At 36.2% G+C, this 23,735-nt stretch overlaps 1 pseudogene; it reads left to right on the plus strand.

Moving 5' to 3' along the window:
* The first annotated feature begins 241 nt into the window (after positions 1-241).
* On the plus strand, positions 242-752 carry LOC143686431 (myosin regulatory light chain RLC-A pseudogene; annotated as a pseudogene).
* Positions 753-23,735: the final 22,983 nt, after the last annotated feature.

Here is a 23,735-nt window from a genome sequence, read left to right on the forward strand (position 1 = left end):
TCATTGAGTGATATCTCTCTAGGGTTATGTAATGTACAGCCTATAAGGCTGTATTCAGCAGCCTTTCTTTCAGATATTCAAGAGGAGATGGCAGGTAGGCAATTTTTAAAATTGTCTACTTGGTTCAGGTTGGTTATATAAAACTTAAGAAACATTGAAATATAAATGATATTTAAAAATCATAGGACCAGGCAGGATAATCTGGTTCCAGAGTTTGTGACAGAATTAAGCAGAATTAAGCATGTTGTGCAAAAAGACAAAGAGAAAGACCACCAAAAATCACCCTACATGCCCAACATCCAACGCATTTGCCATGTTTGATCTGTCACAGATTCAGGAGTTCAAAGAGGCCTTGGACATGATCGATCAGAATGGAGGTGGTTTCATTGATAAGGAAGATTGGCATGATATGCTTTCTTCTCTGGGAAGAATCCAATGGATGCATACGTTGAGGCGATGATGAATGCTGCTCTAGGTCCCATCAATTTTACCATGTTCCTCACTATGTTTGGGGAGAACTTAAATGGCCCAGACTCAGAGGATGTCCTCAGAAATGCTTTTGCTTGCTTTAACAAAGAAGCACCACCCAGGAGGATTACCTGAGAGAGCTGCTGACAACATGGGGGATCGGTTTGCAGACGAGGAAGTGAATGAGCTGAACAGAGAAGCACCTATCAACAAAAAGGAGAACTTCAATGTCATTGAAGTTCACACACATCCTTGAACACAGAGCAAAGGACAAGGATGACTGAAAGAACTTTAGCTAAAACCTTTCAGTTAATATGTCTTACTGTGTTTTATTTCCAAGACACTTCCTCCCACCTTCCTAAAACCTTTTGCATACATCTAGCTTCACAGCTCTATCTTCTTTTTTTCTTTTGAGGTATTTATTCCAGACCTTTTGACCAGTTAGCAATTGTATAGTCACAGACTGTAAATGGGGATGAGGTTATAAGTTGTGATGAAAAAGAGATTGTGAATAAAAATCAACACATGTGAACGTCTAGGAAAGTATATCCACATTTCTGGTTTTGCTGGATTTTTATATTTTTATATAATAAAAATGATGTTTTGAAGTAAAGATAATGCTGACTCAAATAGAATATAATGGCAAGTTAAACCAATGAGTGGTAGTTGGGGATAGCTCTTTATTTCAGATTTTCAACTTCATATAATTCAGATTTCATGGTAAAATTGATTTTCTCATATTTATGGGACAGTGTTCTTCAGAACTTTTGAGTACAATTTAACATTATATAGTAAAAACTAAGGTATGCCTTCATTTTTTTCCCACAATGCTAGTAAGTCAGATATTTGAACTATTGAATGACAAATCTAGAGTATATTGGAGGAAGCATTAAACATTTTATGACATAAGATTTTAAGGAGAAGAAGCAAAATCTGAAGAAAAGAGTAGTTAACTATTGAAATTTATTGTGTAAAGCATTGCTTGTATATTATTTGCATTGAATCCTCCCATCAACCTTGTGAAATAGATTTTTTTAGTTCTATGTTTCCAGTGGGGGAATGGAGTTAAGAGTGGTTGAGTACCTAACTACTGAAGTCAGTATTAGTGAGTTAGAGTTGGAATTTCAACCAGGGTGCCTAACTCCAGAGCTTAGCATGCTTCAACCACTGTGCTGTCTCTGAAAAGCCCCAAGTTCTGAAAAGGGTCATGCACTTCTTCTATATTATAAGATAATTATTTACCATAATTGAAATTTTAAATAATCTTGGTGTAATTGATTATTTGAACAGAATTTTAGAAAATTCTATCCATGTAAAAAAAATGCAAGATTTTAGTCACCACTGTTGTTATCGTTGTCGGATGTTGAAGGCATTCTATGGAGTGTAGACTGTTGACCTTAGGGAAGGACAGAAAAACTGTTTAAATGAGGCTGCTGTGAGCTCATTAAAATCCTCAAAGCCAAGTACAATGGGAAGTGAGAGAGAGAATCTACAAAAGGAAAAGACTGATAAAAAAGAAAGTTTCCCAGTGTTATCCAATACCTATACCCCTCCTAAACTGTATTTGGTATCTTGTGGACTTCAATCCAATGCATTTACATGTTGTTGAATATCTGTCCTTTACAGCTTGGTGTAGTAGGCAGATAATCTGTTCATTTGCTATCACTTAATTTTTCTGGGCTTCCATCATCTTTAAAAGGAGGGATCATTTCAACTCTTGGTCCGTTACAGTGCTTTACAGTTCATCAGAGCTTTTATATTTCTTATCTAATTAGTTCCCATGGCCCACGAGGGAAGTAGGGCAGGTTTCATTCCTACTGAAATTTTAAAAGCTGAAGTCCCTGGTCAACATCCCACAAGTACAAGAATCCAAAGCTGCCTCCCTTTTCCACTCATTAGATTAATGTCATCACAAAGTATCACAAAGCCAGTTTGAGAATCATTGTATATTTAAAGAAAGGGAGAAATAGAGTGGGGTAATCATAATCATCATTAAACCAATATTTTATCAATCTCCTATGATGCAACAGACACCCTTCTAGAGCTGGGGATAAATGGAGAGTGAGACATACAAGGACACTGCCCTCCTAGGTCTCGCATTCCAGGGGGTGAGACAGACAGTCAATAAACAATTTCAGAGAAGTACTCGGCAGAGAGGAACTGAGCAAAGGAGAAGAGGGTGGTCGTGAAGGCTTTCTGGAGGAGGTGATGTTCAGCTGAGGTCTGAATGACAAGAGGGAAGCTGCCATGTGAAGACTGTGGCAAGGCTTTCCAGCCAGAAGGAAGAGCCGCTCTGAAGGCATGCACGGCAGGAGCACTGTGAGAGCGAAGAGAATGATCGAAGGGATTGCATTTGTTGCATGGCCTGAGTGGGTTTAGGCAGAGAGAAACGTGTTTTTGTGTTTTTAACCGCTCCATCTTGTTGCTGTGTGTCGAAGGGAGGGGCACGCAACCAGTTAGGAGACTACTGCCATCATCCAGGCAAGAGCTGAGGGCGCCTTGGACTCCAGCAATGGGAGAGGCCAAGAAAGTCCCTCTTCTTGTCACACCTACTTCCTCCCCTCCTATTCTGCATATAATTTTAACCCTCCTATTCTGCATATAATTTTAACCACATCAATTTTATTGCCTAATTTAAAACTAGATTTGTAAGATGAAAAACAAAAGATTTTGAGATAGAGAAAAGAATTTAGTTGTTTCTTGAATGCTCTATGTTGACCCTACACATTCTGTTCTCTTTCATTTACATTATCTATCATATGAAGAGCATTGTGGAATTCAGGACTGTTAAGGCACCTGGGGCCTTGTTCCTCTCCAGTGCCCAAGAAATATTACTAGTAAAGATGAAAAAAAAAATCACAGGACCAGGGTTGCCTATTGTTGAAAACACAGCTCTAGGGTGCTCCAACAATTAACAGTCTGGTAGAGGAATCTAATAAAATGATGAGAAGTAGTGTGAGTTAGGTAAGAGGTAAAGGGGCAAATGGATGGTCATGGAAGCTTATCAAAGAAAGCATTTCAATAAGAAAGGAGCAACCAACTCCATCATATACTACTGAGAGGTCAAGATAAAAGAGGGCAGTTGCATCCAGCCTTTGCAAAAGTCAGTGCATGAACCTTAAACAGTTCCACAGCACTGATGGAAATGATGATGTATAAATCAGGTTATCTTTTTTATATAATAATTAATCCAAATTAACATAATGTAGCTTGAAAGCTTAGTCACTGCAATTTTATACCATGCTCACTAGCATAAAATCATAGCTCACTTGGGTAATGTGGTGCCTATTATGACTCTGCTAGAACTTAGGCTAGATTTTGCACCTCTTAATTTTTTTGGCTTAGAGTAGAGCTTTACACATAGTAGAACTGTAATTCATTTGTTGATATTTATGAATCTTCAACTGCCCAACCTTAAAAAAATAAAAAAAAGAAGAGAGGACAAGTTTGTTTCCAACTCTAATATTTTATGAGCCTATGTTGAGGCACTTGAAAAATATTTGTACCTTGTAAAAAGGCCAAGATAAATATGGAGGAGTGGGAAAAAATAGAGAATGCAATAATGGGGAAAACTGATTTTATGAAGAAGGAAAAACTGAGGGAGAGAATTTGATATTATTTATCTAAAGGTCTTCTGCCTTGTGTGATTTTTAAAAGTAGATATTTCTAAATTTATTTTTCTAATTCAAGACTTTTCAAAATACTAAAACATATATTTTCAAATAAATACAGGTAGGAGAAATATATATATAACCTCTCAGTGCTTCAGAGTTTCAAACCAGTTATGCTCAAACTTTAATATTTCATCAGTGAACAAAGCCTACATATCAGCTTTAACTCTTGCAATTCTGTTTTGTCCTATTCATGGGGCCTGGTTCAAGAGGTGTCCTAATTAATAATAATTAAGTGGAGATGTTTTTATTTGAAATTATATCTCTTATTCTTGGTGTTCTTGTTTTGTTCTCTTTTTCTTTCTGTGAATATGCATTTGCCTATCAGTCTCTCTCTCTCACCTTGAATGTCTTGTTCTCTTTCTGAATAATAACAATAATTACACTTAAGATTTATTGAGGGCTTACAATAGCCTATTCTTTCTCTCTATATTAATTTCTTTAACCCTTACATCATTCCCATGAGGTGTATAATTGTTTATTTGATATAGATGAAGAACTTACCACTGTATGATATAACTAGTCTTTCCTATATGTCTGATATGGATATTTGTTTTTATATATCCATAAAACAAGGAGTACAAATTAAATCACACATGGCCCCTATCTTTAGCATTGCTAGGAGACAGAGAATTCCAAGAAATTCAAATGGCCTTTAAGTAGAGAAATAAACAAATAGCAAAAGAGTTCTTCCTACTGCTGAAAGACTGTGGTTATGAAATTGAGCAAGATGGCTATGAAATTTGTAAAGGTAGAAAGGTTACATTAGATACAGATGCAGCTCAGATAAAGTCATATTCAGAAAGAAAAATTAAAAACTAAGTGCTAAAATAGAAAACCCAGGACTGAACCTTGGTCATTGGGAGTACCAGCTACAGGAAGAGGGCTAGGATGAAAGTCAGTGGGACAAGAAGTGGCAGTCTCAGGGTAGTAATGCTTTTATAAGAGAATTTGATAAATAGAGAAAGGATGAGATTTCTTGAGATGTGGCAGGGTAGGAGAAGGAGGTGGGAAAGGTGAAGATAAAATCCTCCAGAAATAACACCTGCTAACCCAGCCTGATCCCTTACCACCACCATGACTAAATCATCCATTAAAGAAACTGCACTTGAATATATTGACTAAAAAGTGTGCTCTTGGAATGGGAAATCGCTTCAGAAAATTTCTAGGAATAGAAGATAATATGAAAAATAGAAAAAACATCCATAGAAATGCAGGGCAAAAAATAATCAGAAAATGCATTCTATATTCTTCATTTGAAGATTCTAAGTTTACATGTTCTGGGGATACTATTTTTTTAAAAGACAGACTATATAATACAAAGGTAAGTATAAAGAGAAGGATTAAGGAAACTATAAAAACAATAAATATAAACATTGCCACTAAAACAATTTTTAACTTTAGGAAGTTAAAAATCTTCCTAAATTTCAAAAAAAAGAAAAAAATCTTCCTGAATTCCACAAGAAAATTTGAAAACAGAAAGACATATATATATAATATATATTGTAATTATTATATAAAATACTATAATAAGGTCAAATATAGCAGTCAAACCAATAATGTAAATTGGACACTTTCCTACTGAAACATCTTCAAATTTAAATTTTTGAAAATCCGAAAGATATATTCATGTATATGTACAGATATATATCCCTGTGTAATTAGAGCATGGTAAAGTTGGGAGATCATCATTTTTCAAATGCCGTAATAGTTTATTTCAGGCAAGGATTATCAACATATGACAAATCTTCGAAGAGGGCAGTGGTGGGTTGTCTGATGAGTAGCAGGATATTTATATGATATTTAAAGTGTCACTGTACAGTCCTCTTATTCAATGCAAGAGTGAAAAATAATAATTATATAATGATGCAAACAGATATCATCTTAAGCTTAATAAGAATGATTAAGGGCTATTGGAATCCTCTGGATGTAATATCAAAAGAAGGCAGCAACATCATTTGTTTAGTATTCAGGCTGGAAACACATAATCTATATAAAATTACAAGGAACTATGACACATTCAAATTGAATATCTTTTATAAAATAACTGATTTGTGTTAATAAAAGTAATGATGCCATGAAATATCCACGCTGGGGATTTTTTCAGAAAAAAAGGAGATTTAAAGAGATACAACCACTAACTGCAATATATTGGACTAGAACCTATGTTAGAGGGAGAAAATAAAACACTATAAAGGACATTATTGAGATCATTAACAAAGTAGGAAGACAGATTGTAGATTAAATAAAAGTACCATTCCGATATTAAATTTCCTGAGATTGTTTACTGTGGTTACATAAGAGAATATCCTTTTCTCAAGAATCATTGAATCATTAAGGGTTAAAGTGGCATGATATATGTAGTATATTCTTAAATGATTCAGAAAATATTAATGATTGAATGTGTGTGTGTGTGAATACAGTTAGTGAAAACAGATAATAAAGGGGAAAAGTATTAAAAATTAGTGAATCTTGGTAAAGTGAATTAAGGGGTTCCTGTATTATCCACTCTTGCAAATTTTCTTTGAGTTTGAAATTACTTGAAAATAAAAAGTTATAAAAGCAGAAATGATCCAAATTATTGCTATGATACTCACAATCAAGCCTTCTAATATCCAGAGAATGCTCACCAACAGCACAAGCTGAGATGTGATCATTTTTATTATTGAACAGTATATTTAAATATTCATAAAAAACAGTTTCTGACACAGTCTAATTAACTGAAGATCAGTACAGAAAAAGTAATGTGACCTTCAGAGTTCAAATAGGTCCAGTCATAAAAAGTTAAATGCAGTAAGAATGCATAAGATAATATAAGAGAGAGAAAAATTCTCAACAACTTCCAGGTTATACCTGGGATATATGGATGCATACTTGTACGCAACTTTATAATTTACACTGAATATTCTTATGTATCATCATCCTATTTTTCTTTTTCAGAAACCAGGGCAAAAGTGGTTAAGTATTTTGCTTAATCACAGTAGTTAAGTTGGAGGAGCAGGCAGCACTTTAGCTCAGTTCTTGGATTCTAACTTTACTGCATTCTAATACCTCCTGAAGAAACTGGTACAGGGACCCTAAGATCTTTTGTCTTTACTTATGAAAACAGGAAAGTGAAAAAATATAATTTAGAATGCTTTTCAGCAATTGAGGGCAAAAGCAAAAAAACCTCTCTGGTTAAATTCTTAGTTAGCAAATAAGTATAATAATAACAACAACAACCCCAGTTGGAGTGTGCCTGAGGAAAACACTTCTGCGTCATGTAGATGGTAGACTAGTAAGCTGTGAGAAGCTTCTTCAGGGCCCCGTGATATCTAGTGCTATACCTAACAATTACATCTATCTAAAGTTGAGGAATTGAGGATGGCTTAAACTATCTTACTCAAAATACTAGAAACAAACCAGGCATCTTTCTATGACCAGCATATTAAAGAATTTTTCCGACTGAGGATTTTGATTAAACCAGTCATCTGCACTTGGTCTTTTGGGAGCTACATTCGAAATGATAGATACCCGGGGTATTCAATTTACTGCAGATAGTAAATTATGCAAACAGATGGGTGATCTGTTTGCTACTCACACAGGCTGGCTCACATACTTCTATGTAACCTGTGACCTAGCTAAGCTTCATTGACAGAAAATGACGGTCCACAGCAGAAGTTATTATCTGCGATCCAGCTTGTGACCTAACATTGTAAGGAAATTTTGTGTGAATATGAAATCTTTGGGGAAATGGGTATTGAGCTCTCATTCAATACTCAAGGGAGTTCTAGACCTCAAAATGCTTTAAAACTACTTTACCTCAAGGTACTTGTCAACCAGTTGCCTCTGTGCCTTCACTGTCTGCCCAAAGGTAAGTTGATTGATTCATTATTCAGCAGATATTTGTTATCTGCAATGTGCCAGGCCAAGGGGGAAATAATAAATATGTATGAACTGTGCACTTTAGTAGCTTACAGTCTCTTGGGGGGAACAGAACAGTAATTAGAATATGATAAAAACCATGATAGAGGTATCCTCAAAATCCCAGAAGATAATTTAAATGTGATTGGAGTTTATAATGTGGAGGGGTGGAGACCTCACAGAAAACAAGGCATTTTACCTGTGTTTTGATAGTTAACTAGTTACACACTTATTTGGTAAGTTAGTAAGGTATGGCTCTCATTAATTGAATATAATAACTTCAATGGCTTATTCCTCTTATTTTCAGAATTACTGTAAACAAAAATCTCAACGTTATTGATTTACAGACCACCCACCTTTTTCTGTTTTGCGAATGAGATTCCCTTTTCTTTTAAAAGAGACTTACCTCTGATTATAGAAAAGCATAATTGAAATATGAATAAAAGAACAACCTATATGGGATTGCGGTTAAATATTTGAGCAATGAGAAACTGAGTTCTTGATTAGTATTCCAATGACGTGATACTTTTGCTGAACTCAGCAGAAATATAGCAAGTGGTTGAAATGATTACCAGTGAAATTTCAGGGCCAGACAATGTCTGCTGGTTACATAATAGCATAACCAACTCCCATGCTGTCACCAAGGCTTTTTCAAGTTCTCACATAAAAATACAGGTCACCTGCCTAGTGGTCCTTACTCCAGACTTCTAGAAATGTAGAAATGGTCAGGCATTGAGCAAAGCGCAGCAGCCGTGGGTGACAGATGAACCAGGGGATACAGGATGCACCGGGAAGGAGATTGGGATGTCTCACAAATTCTCCTCCAGAGAGAACCAGAGGCTCAGTTGTGTTGATTTGGCAATGAATAACTGGCTGAAAAGTGAAAATTTTGATTAAACATTTTTTCCTGCAGTGCAAATAAAATGCTCAAATTATGTGAACAAATTCACCGTTAAAAAAAGAAATTTAAAGTGGTGTAGCAGCTTTGGAAAGCAATCTGGCCGTTCTTCAACGGTTAAACTTAGAGTTATCATATGACCCAGCAATTTCATCCCCACTCTTGGTTATATACTTATGAGAAATAAAAATACATGTCACAAAAACTTGCACGTGAATGTTCTTAGCAGCCTTACTCATAGTAGCATAAAAGTGGAAACGGTCAAAATGCCCATCAGCTGATGGATGGAGAAATAAAATGCAGTATATCCAAACAATGAAATAATACTTAGCTATAAAAAGAAATGGAGTACTGATACATGCCACAACACGGATGAACCTTGAAAACATCCTGCTAAGTGAAAGAAGCCAGTCACAAAAGATCACACATTGTATGATTCAATTTATATGAAATGTCCAGACTTGGAAATGTTACAGCGACAGGTTAGAGATTATCTGGAGCTGGGGGTAGGAAGGGATTGGGAATGAAGGTTAAAGAGTGTACATTTATTTTAGGGGTAATAAAAATGTTCTAAATTTTATTGTGTTGATATTTGCACAATTCTGTGAAGCTTACAAACATCGTTGAATTGTACTTTGAATGAATGAATTGTAAGATATGTGAATTATGATTCAGTGAAGCTGTTATAGTCAGAAAACGAATTCAGCTATAGGAACATGAAAGTGTTTTTGGTGTTTTGGGCAAGAATCACTTCCCTCGCCTATTGTGCATTACTTGTCTACTTGTGTTGGCTCTTTACAAGGGTTCAGATCCATTGTTTTTAAACCAAGTTGATCTCACTGTAGTAAATAGTGGAAAACAAAACTTCTAGATGTACAGCATCCACGATCTGTGTTTCTGGGTCAACATGGAAGGATACAGAAAATATTGGGCTTGCCATCAAGAAACCTGGAATTGAGACCTGACCTTGCCATTAACTCTCAATCGACTGTGAACAGATAAACTCATCTCTTTGAGCTTCAGTTTTACTGATCCATAAAATGTGATTGAATAGCACCACTACCACCACCAAGAGCAGTTATATAATTATTTGTAGATCAAAAAGATAGTTGGTTCATTCATTATTTAATTCATTCAAAGGTGGCTTATAGAAATCAACCAAAGATGCCTTGAGAGAAGATGGGAAAGTTACCCGAATCAAATTAGGAAGTTTAAGGAAATATTTCTCAGGAGAAGTGATGCCTCAGCTGATCTTGAAGAGTAGGATGGATTTCAGCAGGCTAGAAAGCACAGCGGTGGGTTTGGTCACTGGAGAGGGAGAAGCTAAACAAAGGCTTAGAGGTGCAGATGAACAAGATGTTCAAGGAATTTTTCATGGAGTCAGATATGACTAGAACAGTGGTTCTCAAATTCTAGTCCCCAAACCAGCCTCCTCAGGATTAAATGGGAATTTGTTAGAGATGCAAAATCTCAGGCCCCACCAAAACCTACTGAATCAGGGACCCAGCAGCCTATGTCCTGATGGTGGATAAATACATTAAATGGTTTAAAATGAGCCCAAAGAACACATCCTACTCATACATGTGAATTTCTCCTCCTCCATGTAAGGATGTTTTCCCCTTTATTTCTAAGTTACCTAGCTCCTGCAGTCACTACTTCAAGGCTTATCATAGTCCAAAGAGAAGGGGGAAAATGTGACCAAGACTCATCAATATGTTTATATATTTTTAAAAAACTGGCATAGCAGAAGGAAATGCTGCTATAGAAGTCAGTCTGTATTCTAATAAGCCATCCAGGTGATTGTGATACACAACCTTGAGAATCACTGGGCCAGAAGACCAGGTACAGTGGCAAGAGATGTGTCTACAGTGGGAGAGTAGTAGATATAAGTATTTTTAGCTTGTGTAAGCTGTATAAATTATTTATTATTTTTAACTGTTTATTAAAAAAATACAGCAAAAGTTAAAGAAAAACAGTATAATCTCATTATCCAGAGACACATGTTATTAATGTTTTGGTGAATTACATATTTTCCTTTTTGGGCAATATTGGGGCCATAATATATTCTTTTGTATTCCTTTTTCTTGCTGATATTATTTTATGAATATTTCTCCATGGATTTTCAATTCTATTGATCATTCATAAAAACTCTTGGTAAATATTATTTTTAATGACTGCAAACTGTTTCATCATGTGAATAGGGCATCCTTTATTTTACCATTCCCTATTGTTGTGTATATAGATTTTTCCTTATCTTTCATAAATATTGAAATGATGAAAAACATTTTGCAGTACTGCTTTCTTTCTGCATCTCCACTTTCCTCTGAAAAATAATATAAATCACCCATGGCTGTGGACCAGTATGGGATGATACCAAAAATATAGGGCCTTCTCTTCTTCTGGTGACAGACCCATCTCTTGTGACCACAGGGCTGAAAGTATCCTAGGCTGGGCCAGCAATGACACACTCATTCCTCTGACCACACAGAATACTTCAGGGACAGTCATGTGACCCAGACTGGGCCAATCAGATTGTTGACTGGATATTGTGGGAAGCCATGTGCCCCAGGGAATATTAAGGAACTGGTCTGCAGTAGGAAGGAAAGAAAGAACAGATTTGCGGAGAAGCAGAGATGAGTGATAGAAAACACCCCAAATTTCAGTATTTTCTAGTTTCCTTTACCCTTCCAAAACAAAATCACTTCAAAAATATATATCTGTTTCAAGTTCAATTGTTTTTTTCTTCACTTTTAAACAAAAGCGTCCTGACTAATATACAGGGCCTTGAAGTATGTGGGTAAAATTGCATTAAACCTCCATGTAAGTTTGAACACCTGTATAATATTTAAACTTCCTATTTTGAAATATATTTTTCCAATTATTTGAATTTTCTTTCATAATTTGCAATTTTCTTCATAGGAGCAACATATTCCCTATGAAGTGTGTTCTTAGATGAGACACTTTCAGTTGCTTTCAATGTAATTTAACTTTTCTCCCCATATTAATTTTCTATTGCTGCTGTAGCAAATTGCCACAATCATAGTGACTTAAACAACACAAGCTTATTCTCTTAAGGTTCTGGGGGTCAGAAATTTGAATGGGATCTCACTGGACTAAAATCAAGATGTTAGCAAGTGCTGATTTCCTTCCTGAGGCTCTAAGGAAGAATAGGTTTCTGTGCCTCTTCCGGCTTTCAGTGGCTGTTCACATTTCTAGACTCTTGGTCCACTTCCACCTTTAAACTAGCAGTGATCAACAGAGTCTTTCCATGATGCTTTTCTCTAGTTTACCAATTTCTGCCTCCTTCTTCCCCATTTAAGGATCCTGTGATTACATTGGACCTACCCAGGTAGTCGAGGATTATCTCCTTATTTTAAAGTCAGCTGATAAGCAATCTCAATTCCATCTGCTTCATGTAACAATATATTTACAGCTCCTGGGGATTAGGATGTGGACGTCTCTGGGGGTCCATCATTCTGCCTACCACACCACCATTATACACTGACTACTTATTTGTTTGTGTGTGTAATGTGCTTAATGCTTGTTAGTAAGAGTTGGCCTCTGCAATTGCTCCCTCTCCTGTATCTTTAACGTTTTTCTATTTGTATGGCATCATTCTCAGCCTAATATGAGCATCTTATGATGGCTCTGGTTTTCAAAAAAGTCCTCCTTTCTAGATATTGTCCCATTTTTCTGCTCTCAGGACAAAATTTCTCAACCAACTGTCCTGTGTTTGCTCTTGATTTTATCTTTTGAACCTACTGTAATCATGCTTTCATTCCCACCATCCCATTAAAAGCTTCTTTCAAGGTTATCAATTACTACATTCTCCCAAACTCAAGGATTAAATCACAGTTCTCATCAGGGTAGGTTTCCTGACATCCCTAAAATATCAGTGTCCTAACACAATAAAAGTTTATTTCTTGATCATGTCACAGTCAAATTATGGTTGGAATAAGGGGAGACTCTTCTCCACACGTCGCTGTACAACCCAAATGATGTTTCCACTGTCCTTTAGAGCCCTAAGTTCCCCTAAGAATCCTCTGCATCCAGCTTCCAAGGAGGGGAGAGACAGGAGAGAAGAAAATGGTGCAAAGTTTACTTTGCTTAAGAGTTAGTTCTGCAAATGATGTACAATACACCCACCACATTTTGAGTGAGCATAATTCAGTCTCATTCCCCACCTAACTGCTAGAAATGCTGAAAATTAGAAGTTGGTTCTAGCTGTGTGGTCAGGAGGAAGGGAAAAGTGAGTTTGGGGAATATGTTATCTCTATCGTATTAATCAATCACGTACATTTGATGCAGTTGGTTATTTCCTTCTAGGACCTTCATTATTCCCCTGAGACCAGCCCTGGGAGGGGTCTGGGAAGCTCAGTCAGTTCTAGCACTGATGTAATTTGCACCAAATTTAGGACAATATAATGATTTAATTCTGTTCAATTCTCTTATCTCCTCTCCCCAAACTTGTTCTGTCACCTTATTTTCCATTCACTTTCATGAGTGCTCTGTTATTCTTTACTATTATTATGTTTTAATCCTCCCTGTCTGTTACAATATTTTTGCCATTTTCTACATGCCCTTTAAAATTTATTTCCTATTATGACCAACTCCTTTCATCTCTCACTAATTCCATCAAATGATTTTGTCCCTATTTTGATATAATTTTGATGAAAGAATTTAAGTCAGGACATTTCTCTGCATCCTTTTACAGCGGGCAATAAACATTTCTCTTGGTCTATATCTACAGTCCGGAAGGGAGTAGCTTGGCATTTTCCTTTTCAGGAATTTGCTTAGTTTTCAAGTTCAAGTCCTCAGTACTTTATTCCTATCCTTTAGCCAAATAATATCTAAAACAACAACTATTATTAATAACAATAGCAGTCATAAAGATAGACAACATTTGTTGACCTATTTGTCAAACACTTAAGGATTTACATATATTCATTTAATCTATAAAACAAATTCTTTTTCCCCCTTTTTCAAAGAAAAAGCTACCTCTTCTTTTAACCTGTTAAATTTCATCTTATTCAACCTCATACTAATTATCTAAAGATCTTTTCATATTCCTTATTTTTCTTGATTTTTTTTATACCCTTACATCCTTTCAAAACCCTTTTCATAATTATAACAGCTAGCATGTTTCACATGCCAATTAGAGGCCAAAGTGTTAAGTGCTTTATGTGCATCATCAAATTTAATTCTCTCAGTAATTGGAATGATTTTAGCCCCATTGTACAGAGGAAGAAATGGAGGCAGACAAATGTTTAGGAACTTGCTGGTGACCACACAGTTTCACATATGGATGGGTGCAGACTAAAATCGAAAGTCTGATTCCAGTGTCAGTTGGCATTGCCATTTCCCGACTGGTTCCATGCTCTCACTTGCTCCTGGGCTCTTCCTCCTGCTGATTGCTCTGCTCAGGCCCCTGCTCCCCAGCTTTTTAGTCATAAGCCCTGGCTCATGGAAGATTTCCTGTGCTCACTCTTATTTAAAAAAATGATAATTTATTAAAATTAGAAATGAGGTGAGGATTTTTTTTTCAATGTTTTTTTTTTTCCATTTATACTTTCTCTGTTTTACTACTGAATTTGCAGAATGCCTCTGGTGAAATTAGAGTTAGTGTTTGAATGTAATGAAATTGTAAATGAGCTATACTTAAAATTCAGCACTTTTATTAGATAAGAGAAGATGCGGGCATTTAACAGTCAAATGTGAATTCATCCTAGTTCAGTTGAACAGCTATTTACCAATAATAGAAACTAATGAGTGTAACGTTTGAGAAGGATTTTAAAATTGAAGTTTAAATCACAGAGATAAGCATGGTAAATAAAAAGGAAATTAAAATCCAAAATGTGTATACCCCATATCTGGACAAGTTTACTAATCCATGAATTGATAGCATATGCCCTAACAGGCAATAAAAACAAAAATTTTCTCATATTATTCTTGACTAATCAAACTTTGTGGTAATCTCTGTAGTCATGAGATTATATACAAGTCATCATAAATCAAGTGGAATAAAATAGCCTATGAGGTAACTTGATCCAGAAAATCTCCTGGCTTTTCTCTGAACCACGTTCAATAAATTCTGGAAATGCTAATTCAGATAATTCATGGGCCTACATGAAAATGCATAAAGATATATTTTCCAGAGTCATTTTGGAGAAGAATTTCCCATGTTTATTAATAGTAGGAGAGAATTCGAAAGATTGAGGATATGTTGACATTTCTGTTAATAAAATATTCTAAAATGTTTATTAAGCTTTAGTTTTGAGGAATGTAGATTACATTCTTATTTGAATGCCAGTGTTGACCTCAACCCAATGACACTTGTCAACTTTAAAAGTGAAGAGTGTAAAACTGCCTGGATTTCCATGGTGATTTAACTTTGCTGACCCTTTTCATCGGTTCTTATTTTTGAGGATTTGTAGTTCAAAGAAAGGTCCACGGTTTTAGCCCCTGACAAGGAAGCATATGCTGATATCCATGTGAACTGCACCAAACGTTAGCTTAGCTTTAGTGGATATTCCTCTGTTTCCTAAACATACTGCAGATACTTAACAAATGTTCCCTGAATTTTTATTTGATTTTTTTCCTCCTAGTTTCCCTGATGTATATTCTAGATATCAAAATACTGTTTAAAATTTTTTTCAACAAAGGCTGTAAAGATGCATGTAAAGTCCAGGGTAGAATAAAGAAAAATGATCCAAACAATACAACTAAAAATAACCTCATCTTCAGTCCATCTGAGGGTTAAAGAATAACAAATATTTTCTTTTCCTATTCCTTTTCTCAGAATATTTTTTAATCACATCAAAATGTTGGTCATCAGAGTGTTATCATAATAAGATCATCAACAAGATAAAAAATTTTTCTATGATTTTATTCTATTCTTCCCGTATCGATATGTTTTATGTTTGTACAAGTTTATATTAGCTCTATAATATTTTTAATGTAGATGTAAAAATAATTTCTAAATTTAATTATTGATGATTGAAAAAAGAGATTTTTTTTTAAGCTTTGGAGTATTAATTGTGGCATTTAAATCTATTCTGCTGACCATAACAACAGCAAGGTAATGAAGATATTTTCTAGCATCATGGAATGAGAAGGGAGGTGGCTCATTTGGACACTGTACTTCCTTTGGGTTTGATGCTGCTTAATTTAAGGCTTATAGCTAATAGGTCTTATCGCCTTCTATGACATAGAATTGGCCCAAGGCCCAGATCAAGGGCATTTAATGGGATGAATGATTATTAATTCTGAAAACAGTATAAATCAAAGGATTTAAGGAATGGGGCTGTTACGTTCATCACAACTGGCAACTTTGACAAATTTAGTATCTTCCCAACACTGGCACACCAAACTACGTTAATCTTTTGTAGGAATTGCAATGTAAGAAAAGGTTTAAGCTAATATGATCACTAAATTCTGTGGCTCAGACTCCAGGAAAGGCCGATGTAACATAATCTGGGAGCCACCAGATGTCGTACATACATTGTTCATTATCCATTTCTCCAGCTACATGTAGTGAGTGCTGGAAAGAAAAAAAAAATGTGGCCACAACTGTTAGGAGGTTAAGAGTATTCTGTCCAGAGCAGTGTTGAGTTTACTGATAAAATTTACTTCCTCTAATCTTGTACATCCAGATTGTAAAAGAACTGTCATCTCATTCATGGGAAGCATCTTAAGTTAACATGAAACATGATATTTTTATGATAGCTGGATTTTTCCAAACACATTTTTTTCTATCAAGCACATGCTTTGTTTATTTTTTCATTCATTCAAAAAGCATGATCTGAGTAGGTGTTTGATATTTAATAGCCTCTTGCTGGGTGCTGAGAAGACAGAGCTGAATAGGATTTTTCCTTCCCTTAAGGATCTTGAAGACCAGTCAAATAGTCAGATAAGTAAACTAACCAACAGAACACAGCTATGGTGTGGTATCAGATTGGGAAGCAGACAATGAGGTGAAATTTGGGTACAAGATGTTTATTAGAGATGTACATTCTATTAGAGGATGCAGGAGAAAGAAAGCCATACTGGTCAGGGAAGAACTCAGACTGAGATACAGGTCTGCCAAAGGTTTGGCCAATGTGGTAGGAGGTTGTGGAGCAAGTTCCATCCATAAGTACTTGCTGCCTCTCATCAAGCCAAACCTTCAGATCTCTGCCTCACTCGGTGGCCAAATGTGTTATATTCATCACAACTTGCAATTTTGGCAAATTTAATATGCTAATACCAAGGAAGGGCATGGCCTGGAATGAGGTAAGTTTCTGAAGCTGAGGTAGGCCCTAAAACTGACAAAAGGCTGTCTGAAGACCATATTCCCTACAGCTGGGAATCAAGTTCCATCTTTTGACACCTGCACACAAGATGCTAGGGGACCCCAGAAGAAGGTAATAATTCAAAGTTGGACAGCAATTCATGGATGGTTGAAGGAGGAGCCACTGTGAATCTTAAAGCAATAATGATAATAATAAAGGTTTGTTGAACCATTACTATATGTTAATTATAACATTATACCCTTTACATTATAAACTTTACCACAAACCTAGGAGGACAATTATGTAACTATCATACTCAGGTTACAAGTGAGGATTTAGTAACTTGCCCAAGGCTGCATGGTTGGTCTCTGGTAGACTAGGGACTCAATTCTAGGCTGTGTGACTTCAGGACCCATTGGGTATGTGCATTGTTCTCAGGTGCAGGGGCCGGGCCGATGCTGTGGGGAAGCAGTGTGCATAAAGACACCAAGTGTCTGAAAAGTTCCCGACCTAGAGTGTGAGCTTAATAAACGTTTGTTAAAGGAAGTAAGAAGAGAAAGGAAGGAGGGGAGAGTCAAGGAAGACACATATAAAGACGGCAAGAAGATGGATAATAATGTATAACTGAGCCCCATGCTCTTTTAGAAGCTTTCAAATCTTTCTTAAAAATAATTGACTTGGTATTGGGTGCATTGTTCTTTGTGTTCCCTGTATGGGAGATGCTCCTTTTGAGATTATTTCCTACTGTTCCACAATTTCTTTTCTTTTCTTTTCTTTTTTTTTTTTTTGTAAGTGTACCAGTACATACAATTGATAGTTTTTTCTTCAGTGCATTTCAGAGTTGTTCAATTACTTTGGGATTGTTTCAGAGGTCCTCACGCTTTATCAGACTACCTCATTGTCTTAAGGATCATGTGATTCTTGCCTCACAAAGATTCTCACCATCCCTAGATACAGTAATAGATTGTTTACTGGATTTGACTTCTCATCATTTATGGTCATTGTTTCAGTTTGCTAAAACTCCCAGAATGCAGTATACTAGAAATGGATTAGCTTTTACAATAGGGATTTATTAGTTTATGAAGGTATAGTTCTAAGGCTTTGAAAATGTTCAAATTAAGGCATCAAGAGGAATATACCTTCTCTGAAGAGAGGTTCCTGGCATCTGGGGTTCCTGTCACAGGGAAAGGCACATGGCTGGTGTCTGCTGGTCCTTTGCTCTCGGGTTCCCTTGCTTTCAGCTCCTGCCTTTAGTGGCTTACTCACTGAGCCACTCTTGGCATCTCTGAGGCATTTCTCTCTAAGCTCTCTCCAAATGTCTCTGCCTCTTATCTCCTCTAAAAGGACTCCAGTAAAGGATTTAGACCCCTTTGAATGGGCTGGGTCTCATATCAATTGAAACAATCTAATCAAAAAGTCCCACCCACAATAGGTCTGCTCTCACAAGGATGGATTAAAAGAACATGGCCTTTTCTGGGACACATAACAGCTTTACACCAATACGGTCATGTTATTTGAGCTTCTACTTTTGAGTCTCCTTCTCATTTTTCCAATTTCTACTAAATTTGTGTTCCATCTATCTCAGTCTCACCAGACAGGGGCACTTGTGTGTTTTTCTTAGTTATCAAGGCCATCAGAAATGTGTCATCGGAAGTCATAGGGCCTGATTTCAAAGTAATATTAGAATAGCAGCAGGCTTGGTAAGCCTGTATAACATAAGCATATGCTGTTATTAAAGGTTATTGAAAAGCTACTCATGAAGATACCTTCATAGACCTATTGGTACTACGCTTTGTCTTTTGACTACCTAAAATGGTTTGAATATCTCGTTGATTCTATTTTCTGCTTCCTGGAAATATTTGACTTATATGGCCCTATTTTAAACCCCATGCTTCCTGGGTTCTGGAACTGAGAATAATACTATATACAAATAGAACTACATAATTCATCATACAGTAATGGAGAAAGAATGATGAAATAGAAAAGGTGTGTAGTGCCCACAGTTGCTTTTTACATGAATCTGGAAAAAGCATGTCAGAAAAATCAGTTGTGATGGTGCTACCAGATAGGTTACTGGATTCCAAACACCCAGCAGTGCTGTAAACAGCCAAGAGAAGTCTGTTCTTTCAGTCTACAACAATCTCTATAAAATGCGAAGTCCCAGAAGCTGGGACATCTGTAATCAGCTAACATCATAACCCTATTCAAGATCTTATAGATGACTGATTACCCCCTGAACACTGGTGATCTGGATGGGTGCCAGGGCAGGAATTTTACCTGGGATGATTTAGAAAATGAGACCTAAGAGTGACTACTAGAGGAAGCATGTGTTTAGCGTCAAATCCAGGGTTAAATGAAGGTTGCTAGTCAAGGAATAGAAGTGATCAAGTACAGAGCTGAAAATAATGCTGACTGTGGCAGGGGGAAAGGATGAGATGAAAAGTCCACAGCATGGATAGCCAAGAAAGCCCGGGTTTGGGGACAACTGTGGTCATGTTGTTGGCATTATGGGGAGCAAGAGAAAGAAAGGGGGGGGGGCATGAGTGCTGAAGGTACATTAGACTTAAATTTATATTTTTATCTGGAGCAAGTACTGGATCTCACATATACTTAAATATATCTGAAATAATAACACTTTTCAAAATATTTTTAATTTATCAGTGGAACCATTTTTATGAAATGAAATGCTACATGGAACCCCAATACATAAAAAAATAAACGCAGAGATATTCTAGTTGAACTGAGGTGGTGATGAGGCCAATACCTTCACCCTTTCCATTAAGGGGGCCCTGACGAAAAGTTGTTAGTAGCTTCTGCAGGTTTAATAGTGTTTGAGAGGAGACGTAAAACCAAATTTCAATCCGTGGTTCAGAGTGAAATTTAAAATTAAAGAATATTTTGGTTAATTGCATATATAGTTATTTTAATATTTAAAGTCTTCAACATTTATTTTAGTTAGTTAAATTTATTTTGTAATTATTACGTGTTTTACAGCATAATGTAAATGGTGAGAGTAACTCTAAAGCCACCCTGGTTGGGATTTTATTCCAATTTTAACTGTTCATCTTGGACACATTCCTTATTCTTTCCTCATCTGTAAAATCGTAACTACCTCACAGGTACTACTGTTAGGGTTAGATGAATTAATACATATAGAACACTTAAAATACTCCCTGGCATATGGTATATGGTATGTATAATACACAGTTTTTCTATTGTTTTATTAAGATCAATACTGTTTTCTGCAGTTTGCATTTGCAAACTGACTTCCTGGAGTCAGAGGCATTGCTTGTGTTTTTTTGTGTTCATTTGTTTGTTTTTTACCTTGAACAAGAATAATAATGGATTGCATGTAGTAGATGTTCAGGAAAGTAATTAACCAGTGATTTATTGAACACCTGCTTTGATAGAGGAGCATTGTAAGGGGATAAGAGCATAAAGATGAATAAAATAGGACTCTTGAGAAACTTGCAGCCTAATGATCCTAAATTAAGTAAAATAAAATTTAATTAGCAATCACTAATGAAGGTAAAAAAATTAAAAAATAACACTTCAGGAGAACAGTCATTTGGTTGATTTTTTTCTTTTTCTTAACTTTGGTAACTATCCTAAATTTCATTTAGATTACATTTTGAAGGAAGCATTGCTAATTCTAAAAGTGTTTTAAAAGTGTGAAAAAGGCATCTTGCCCAAAGGGATAACTGCCAGGAAAAGCACAAAGACAAAAACATTAGCATGACAAGTTCGGGAAATTGCCAGTGGCCCTTTAGATCCTAAAGGAGGGGAGGGTGTTACTGAGGCAAGATGCAAAGGTAACTTAGGGACCTGAAGGTAGAAACCTAGTGTGTCAACCTAAGATCTGAGTTTTAATTCTGTAGGTTTAAGTAACTGTGCTGGTCTCTTTACAGTACTATCTGTGGCTACTGACAATATTTATTCTGGATTGAAAACCTCTGTCTAGCTTCCCTTAGTTTTTTGGGGGACTTTATACCTGAATATAAATACATATATATATATTTTAGTGAAAACTAAAACATGAAAAACTGCATCTTAGAGTCTCCAACTGTGCTGTTAAAAGTTACCCCAAATAACTGAGAGATTGTGTATTTTGAACTAATCACTCTTGCAGGTTTAATTTTGAAATCCTGTTTTGCCCATAGAGAAATTGGATTTTTCTTTTCGTATAGCAAAATGTCAGGAACAAAACCGTGGGAAGTTTTCACTTGGACAGAAACCATGCCATTCATAGCTCTGTAATTTTGAGGAACAGGAATAAGAGCTGTACTTGGCTGTAACATACTTTCTCTAGATTTAAGAGGATGAGAAAGATCAAAAGTGCATAAGGTGGGCCTGTGTGAGATTTTGTTGATTTGGCTGAGTTTTGCTCTTTCCTTTTGTACTTTCCTTTATTTATCTTCAACACTGGTTTATATCGTTACTGTTTTGTTAGGTATTTTATACCCTTTGGTTTATTTTTTATGCTTAGCCCATAGTAAAAATTCAATAAATAGTTGTTCCATGAATGAATAACACACCCTGAGTCACTGTACCAAAGAATTAGCCTAACATCCATGACAGATGGTAAATTGGGAAATGGAAAATGCCACAACAGCCATCTTTTTCATGTTATATTCATAGTAAAAAGGTAAACTTTCCATTGAGAACCCACAAGACCTTTTCCACCTGCCTTGCTGTTTTCAATGTTAATGTCTCCCCAGCCCCTGTGTGACCCAGGCTCAGCAGATCTTCCTCTAGAAAAGGGTCATTGTCCCAAAGTTGACCTTTAACAGGTAATGTCGTTTTTCTTAAAGGGAAGGAAGAGGGAAAGTAAAACAAAACAAAAGCCTCCCCTTACTTTGTCAAGGCACCAAGAGTTTTCAAGTGAGAACATTATCAGATGTTGAAAAACGCATGTTTTTCAGAGCTAAATCTGGGCTCCAAAGTTGGCTCTCATTCTTGTGTGACCAAGCTAGTGACCTTGGGCAATTTACTCTGAATTTGAGCTTTCTCCACCATAAAATGAGAAAAAATAGCCATCTGTCTTACAGGTTTGCTTTGAAGATTGAGGGAGGAAGCAGGTGTGGTGGATTTAGAGTAGTGAGTATAGACTGCTACCAATAAAAGGCATCCAGTCTACACTGGGTACACATACCACTGCCATATCATGTCTCCTCACACTCCCTTGCTGGAAATCTGAACCGTAAATTTTGCCTATATGTAGTTATTGTTAATAGTAGTCCATTGAGTTCTTTATGATGGCCATACGATTGCTTAAAGGATGGCAGACCTTTCCAGTGTAAGAAGCACTCCTTCCTGTGGTTCAGGGTAGAAATAAACCTACTCCCTCCATCCATCTATCCCAGGGTGAGCATGAGCTTAGATTAACCAATTAGAGTACCTTTCCCCATAGATGAAAAGACTGATTAAGGATGAACATGTGATCTCAGTCAGAACAAGTCTTTCTTAGTTTTCCATACTAAATGTTGGTGAAATGATTTCCTTCCGTTGGACTTAAGTTGGCAGGATTTGAGTCAGGGGTGTCTTCTGCTATCTTGCCCCCCATCTGAAGACCATTCTAAGGAAGGAATGAGAGACTCTTATGATATCAGCTGAATCCCTAGATGCAGATATTCCAGAAGCTACCTTTATCCCTAGAATTTCTCACTTTATTCCTAAATTGTTTTGAGATAGGTTTTGCTATTTGCATTAAAAAGAATTCTGAAAGTACACATTTTGGCTTTTAGAAGTTATTCTGACTAAAAAAAAGAAAATTATTAATCAGCTCTTCTATAAGTTTATACTTTTCTGAAGATAAGTATACGTTGGAAAGAATATACACACAAATATTTAATATTTTTCACTTTTTTAGATCCCTAGTGTTATTAGTTAGATAGAGGCTTATGAAGTGGGATCAGATTAGTTGGAATTAGGGGAATGTATTTGTAATAATGGAGCTGGCAGGCTAAGTCATACTCAAATGTACCTCAGGAGCTGAAGAGGCCACTTGGCCGAAGAATCCCAAGTGAAGTTGACACAAACACCAAAAACAAAATCAGAAACATGTTGAGAATATTTGAAGGTGTTAATCGGGGCAAGTGCTGGACTAAGCTGCTGGATACAAGCCCCTGATAGCTTCTCTAGAATCTCTGAAGTGTCTGCAGTGTGGGACTCTACACTTCACCACTCTCCGGTGAGACGAGATTTACTACAATGAACGTGAAGATATTAAAGGGAGTAAAATAGTTCAAAAATAGTCAAAAAAAAGATGACAGATTACATTGATGTACACTATTAAACATTTAGTTTCCCCATGGGAAATCAGACAAGAAATCAGCACTCAGTATTACTTACAAGCATAAGTTAAGTCAATCATCAACTGTGTATTTAATCATCCATTCAGCAAAATATTTTCGAGTGCCTCCTAAGTGCCAGTTACTACTCTGGATGATGGAAATGCAGCATTTTATAAAAAATACTGGATGCTGCATTGTGAAAAGAAGTCTCTGCCCTTGAGGAGATCAAATT

The sequence above is a fragment of the Tamandua tetradactyla genome, chromosome 6 (genome assembly GCF_023851605.1).
Source record: "Tamandua tetradactyla isolate mTamTet1 chromosome 6, mTamTet1.pri, whole genome shotgun sequence".
Classification (NCBI taxonomy): Eukaryota; Metazoa; Chordata; class Mammalia; order Pilosa; family Myrmecophagidae; genus Tamandua; species Tamandua tetradactyla.